The sequence below is a fragment of the Electrona antarctica genome, assembly GCF_951216825.1.
Source record: "Electrona antarctica genome assembly, chromosome: 22".
In the NCBI taxonomy this organism is placed as follows: domain Eukaryota; kingdom Metazoa; phylum Chordata; class Actinopteri; order Myctophiformes; family Myctophidae; genus Electrona; species Electrona antarctica.
This window is the reverse complement of record NC_136805.1, coordinates 35,478,522-35,485,264: the sequence shown is the minus strand read 5'-3', so window position 1 is coordinate 35,485,264 and position 6,743 is coordinate 35,478,522.

The following is a 6,743-nucleotide window of genomic DNA, read 5'->3' as shown; positions in this document are numbered from 1 at the left end:
CCACGAATAAAAACACTTGATTAATGAAAACCCAAAACTATAATCTATAATTATAAATCATTTAGTTCATTATGTTTAGTTGACCAGTGTCCCCAAGGGTTCTATACTTTGTCCCATTCTTTAAGCTGACAACGCGCTGCATTGCAATGCGTCGTGAGCTTGTATGTAGATCTGCCATTTTCACTGAACATTCGCCCCAGACTAATAGGACCACAATGGAAACGTCCTCATATGGACTTTTTTGGCGTTATCTTTTCAGCCCAAATGTACTATGACCCGTGCTGTTTGCATTTCTGTCTAATAATAAAGTAAAGTATTCAATCGATCAATCGATCAATTAGGGACACTATAGGGTTCATACAGTATAGCTAAACAACACAAACAAAAGGTGTGCGTCGTATATCTGTATCTATGAGCCGAGGAGGTGAAACATATTTCCAGCGACGCTGCAGTGCAAAGCTCTCCCACGCAGTCGGAGCGAGGAGGACCCTCCTGTTGTCAAGGACTACATTTAGATTAAATGCGGTGCCACGGGCACCAATAGAGACGGGGGTCACGTGTGCCGGCGGGGGACTGTATCCATCAGCTTACAGTCATTTTACGGCGGCGGCGCGAGGCTCCTCGTCTCAGGATTGATCGAGACAGGAAGAGGAGTGGGAGTGATGAAATGTAGAGCAGATAATTATTTAGTGTGATGTATTAACTTTTACCGACGAGCTCCTATACAGCATTTCCTGCGTGCACTCTCGGCTCTGTGGCAGGGCCAAGACGCTGTTGTATATACCAGAGTGATGCTTTTTTTTGGTTATTCAACTTTTAGAAATGACTCTCAGAGAGGGTATACTCCCGGAGGCATACTCCGGGAGTATACCCTCTGGGAGTTGTCATTACCCCCCCCTATACACGTTTGCTTTCGTTTTTAAAAACCACTTGAACCCTAGCATGACAGCTTCCCTATTCTGGGCAGCCGACTGAGCCGAAAGAAAATCGGTTGAAAATAGGCGAACATGCTGTGAAGATATATCAGATCTACAAGCTCGCCAACACGTCACGACGTGAGCAAAGAGATATTGCACAGAGGGACACAAGGCAGAAGCCAAGGATGGGGGGGGGGGGGGGGGTCTATGGTTAAGGATTACTTTCTGATTTATGGTTCTGAGGATAATTTCTATTCAAAGACCACCAAGGAAGAGGTCATCACAAGGCTGTCAAGACTATAACCATCAGCAGCTTAAGATTCAAGAGGCCTTCACATTTCCCTACAAACAGCATTGCCCATTATTATATCTGGCTATTAATCCATAGGGAATTCGGTGACATTTTTGTCCTTCATCTGCACTATTGTAATGCTACAACCTGGCAGATTTGCATTAGATAAGCAAAACATCTCATGCACCAATAGTATTATTATGTTCATCAGTGCTGTGTGCGTTGTGTTTTATATTTTATGCACTGCCTCTCCACAGTGCTTCCTGCATTGTAGTTTGACAAGATAGTAGTAAGACAAGATAAGAGTCTGATAACGGCATGGCTTTCATGTGGATGTCAGACGTCATGTGGTCGGTTCTATGGCGTCAGTACTAAGCCATCCGTTATCTCAGCTCAATCCAACCTCCATTGACTTACTGTTAAAATGATGTTAAAAAAAGTATATTCACAAAAAATGCAGGGAGTTAGTTACTTCCTTGGCAGAGCGCAAAAAAAAAGCCGTGGACAGACAGAGATACAGTACACACACACAGACCCTGTAAAAATAAAAATGCTTCTAGGTCACAGTGATTTTTATAGTGAACATAAACAAATGCATTCATGTGACAGGATACGCTCAACTCCGCTTCACCTGCTGTCTTTATTTTGGTTTCTAATTGATATTATTTATCAGCCTAGCTCATGTACGTTACATATTTTGAATGGAGGAGTTCTAATTTGACAAAACAAACTGCCTGCCTTTTATCTGCAACACAATGCAGGAAAGCGTGCTAGAAATCCTTCCCGCTGCAAAGCTAGGCTGAGCACAGTTAAGCGCATGAGTGTTCCCCAAGCCATTTTCCATTCCGGCGCTGTAGGGCAGAAACCTTGTATTTCCACAGTTTCACGTTTGCATATTTGTTTCATAGGCTAAATGAATGCCCGAATTCAGGCGATCTATAAGCTCACAACAAACGCATCATGATGCGATGCATTGTGAAGAGCTACAGTAGTAGACTCCTCCTGCTATTTCTTTTTAATTCCTGAAAACCTTTCAACATTTTCGCCTATATTATAGTTGAAAATGTTGAAAATTAAAAAGCAGTACAATATCACATCCCAAAACAGGGACGCCAGGTTGAAAGTGGTCTGTGGATTTTTTTTAGAAAAATTACCAATTAAGAGTATTAACAAGACCCTGTGACTAAATAATAACTACATTGGAACCATTGGAACACAATGAAGCCCCCCCCCCCCCAACCCCAATCAAATTTCCTGAAAAGTGAAAAGTAACGTTTTGGACATACAAGCTTTCTGCCCAACAGCAGCGATTTGCAATAAAGCCAGTTTGAAACAGGCCATAGCAACAGAAAAGTCGACTTGTGAACACGGAGAGGGAGGGAGGCCGCCGACTTGTATGGTCTCAAATGAGCAGTCTGGGGCATTTCCATGCACTGTGGGGGAGGTGGGGGTGGATTGGGCAGGGGGAGGAGGAGCAGAGGAGGGGTACGATTTCCATAGCAACAGTCAAGTCCCCAGCTGTCATGTTTGGGCAGAGATAGGTGCTGCAGAGCATGGGGACCACTTAACCCCGGCCACACATCAACTTAGGGAAGTTAAGATGCTGCTGAGTGTCTGCGCGGCGCCTCACTTAAAATGCAAACTATACCCCCCAGGGAGGAGAAGGGAATGCTTTTGAATTAACCCAGGGATACAGGAGCTATGTAAGAAGAAGTGTGTGGGGTGGGGGGGGGGGGGAGAAAGAAAATGGCTCTTTCTAATAATTACCCATCAATGCTTTTTTATGTCACTGAAAGAAGTTTAAAGAAAAAACTGTGTGTGTGTGTGCGCAGGTTATGGATTCCCAGTTTATTATCGTTTATTATGTGTCACTACTTTGATACTATGGTCGCTAGCTGGCAATTATATTATAGTATAGCCTATAGGAGTCTATTGTTCTGTAACTTAATGAGAGACGCAGCTGAATTCCCAGGGTTGCTGCATGTGCAGCGATCAAAGGCATGTTTTAGTTTCCCCAAAAAAGAATAAAGTATACACACTGTGTCGAAACCTAATTCACAATACGTCCCCTGAATGCTAATACACGTGTTGATAGTTTTCACATGATATACATGTAATAAAAGACGTTCAAGACATAGTATAGCGGAACAATGCCTATTAATTGGGTAACGGGGGAAACACACGCACGCACGCGCATGTACCGTACGCACTTCTAATTTTGCTGTTTGTTTTGAAAAGGTTCTCCATTAAAGTCTTACAACATTCTCTGCCTTTGTTCTGGTCACAGGGGTTCAGACAATTACAAGGAACACACTACAGAGCCGATGTGCTGATAGCCTTAATGTTCCCAAAAAATAATAATTGTATGTCCATATAGTTATACAGGCTTGACCTTTGGCACAGAACAATGCATCATTCCAGTGGTTCCAAACCTGTTCTGGACCATGCAGGGCCCACTTGAACATTTTAAAGTGTTCATTGTGGCCCAGATGGGTCCGGTGGTCAGATAGGTGGGCCCGCTAGGCCAGTGGTCCCCAAACCTTTTCATGTCAAGGACCCCCAAATTGACACTAATTAGCCCGCGGACCCTCAGTTTGATATGAAATAAGCTACGGACCCCCATTTAATGGCATTTCTATTTCTGAGACCCCAATGTAAAATCAATTTAACTCTGAGAGTGTACAAATGGAACCACATGGACCAAATGGAAACTATCATTTAGCTGAGGACCCCCTGGAACTGCCTCAAGGACCCCACTTTGGGAACCACTGTTTTACACAACATAACAGATACTGCCTATGACAGGCCAGACAAAATGTCCCTGTTGTTTTGAAGTGCTGTCCTGACTCCCCCCTGTCCCTGACTCCCCCCGCAATCCATGGCGGTCCCCTTCTGGGGCGTCGTGAATGGCCATCTAATCAAGCTCTCCCTTTCGCTGCAGCTGGTTCACAGCGAGCGGCAGGGGCCGACCTCTGAGGGGCCCGCCTCCCCCTTCTCCCTCTCTCTCTCTCTCTCCCTCTGCCTCCCCGTCCTCTGGGACCCTTCAACAAGCTTTAGAGGCCAAATGAGGTGTAAGTCTATTAAAAGGGAGTTTGTGTGGAGATCACAGTCCCTCTGGGGGCGGGGGCCTTTGCCTTGTCATTCAGGTGCGGCTAATTTCCTTCTGCTCCACACACGCAGACACTGGGCAGACGTGAGGCCTGCCTCTTTGGCCCCTGCTCACGCACACAGAGTAGATCTGCTACTAGAATTTCAAATGACAGCCTCTCTAAGCCCATCATCTGGCTTATATAGAGGCAGCAGGTGATTTATTGACACGGAATAGTGGAACGAACGGGTTCTCAAAAAAAAAAACAAGAGGCTACTGAGAGTAACTGTTAAACCACTAAAAGGGGAGTTCCGCAGTGGCTGTTTTTTTTTTGTTTTTTTACTGAATTCTGATGATAATGTATGTATGAACCACTGTTAGTGGCGAAATGAAAATAAAATGATATGGCTATGGCGACACAGAGTGACAACATTCTGTGGAGTTATTTCCCACAACATATACAACAGATGTAAACGACAACAACAAAAATGACAGGATTTAAGAAGAGATTTAGCGTTTCACGGCCATGCGGGGAAAACGCTGAGGAACGCTCGGCATGGACGTTTTTTTCTTTCTTTTTCCGCTACTTCAACTGCATCAATGGATATATCGTCATCATCATATTACGGTAACAAAATGAACGGCTGGTCGGGAACTCCCCTTTAAACCCTAGCCTGTCATGATTCGTGTCAACATTCAGCAAAAAAAGGTGAAAACAGCTCATCTACAGTGAGCTTGGAGGTCAGCTTTTTTTCATTGAAGAGATAGAGGAAGGTCAAGGATAGACCCTCGGGGGACCCCTCCCCCCGGTCAAGAAAGTACAGTATATAGGTTTTTTTTTAAGTGGTTACAGTAAGTCATGATTTTGATACCCTGCCTTCATGTGGAGCACAATGTGACATAATGCCTGCCCACCGCCTTCACCTATCTTTAATCCCAATAAGAGCGAGTCAACGCAAAAGCAATCACTATAAACCCCACCGACCAATTCATTTAGCTCCACTCGTATAATTTCAATGCAAATACCACCACATGCAAATTAGGCTAGGAGCACAGTGAGAACGGTAGAAATGTTGCTTGTTGTGACTGTCTTGTGTGTTACAAAAGACAAAAGCACGGGCAGTCGGTTGTTGATTTAGGTTTTTGTTTTTTTGCAGGGATGCAAACGCGTGCGGCCTCGCTGAAAAGTATTTTGGTGCTGTTGTGTTGACTCACTGTTTATTGAACTGATGGAGAGAGATGGGGGGGCTTGAGACGCTGACAAGGGGAGAGGAAATGGAGGAACAAGGCTATAGGCAATGCTTGAGTGGATGCGAGTTAGAATTTGTGGCATAAATTGATTGGAAGTGAGGGTTGTCAGAATAACATGATGTTCTACCAATCGGGGGTCCTATAAAGAGATCTGTTTATCACGGCTCTAGTGAGGCACCTTCAACCTCACCGCTCCGTCATGCGTTCACGCAACACCGCGATGATCGCACATCTCATAGGAGTGTGTCACCCGCCCCACTCCTCCACCCGCTACATCTCACAGGAGTGCGTCACCCCCCCCCCCCGCCCTGTACATCTCACGGTAGTGCGAGCCCCCCACACACACATCGCATGGAGGTGTGTCACCCCCTGTTTGCTGACGTGTTCTCTAGGTTTACCGGATCATCTGTGTGCATCATTCAGGCCTAGATGCATATATCCTACAGTACATGAGGATTAAGTACTGTAGGCGTGGATGATAACTGCATCCTCTCTGCCCATTTACACTGGCAGCCAAATCCAACCTGAATCAGATCTGATCTGATTCGGATTTGGCTGCCAGTGTAAAATCAGTCTGAACACACAGATATGTGACTGATCCGATCTGGTCACTTTGCAATTGGAGTGTGAACGGTCGGGCCAAATAAAGATCAGATTTGAGAAATAAATCCGATTTCAATCGGATTTGACTGAATGTGACTGCAGTCTCTTATTTTACAGCAGCCTAAGGCGTTGGGAGAGGGACTGGCCTATACCCCATATTTGGACGAGAATGAGCTTTTCCGTCGTATCAACCATCGACAGTATTTATCAGCAGGGGGGGGGGGTGGGGGGTTGGGGTCAGCCGGGCGGCATTAACCTCTAGGAGGCCATCTCTGAGCAGTGCATTAGTCACAGAGGGGAGGGGGGTGTGGATGTCCTGTAATAGATTATTGACCAGCGGGCAGCGGCCTGCACCACACCATGTGGTCCTAGAGCTGCTGACCTCTTCATCACAGATGGAGCGGCCCACCTGCAGTCCAATGCGGCCGGGCTAAAAGGACGCGGACGTTCACTCAAATACACGCTGCTGCTGCCATCCACCCTCCCTCCCCCTTCAGCAACTATAATGACAAAACAGAGGAGGAATATTCTCTATTTGGTTACATGACAGTTAGCAGGACAAAGAACCGGAGGGTTATGTGGAGCCATATTC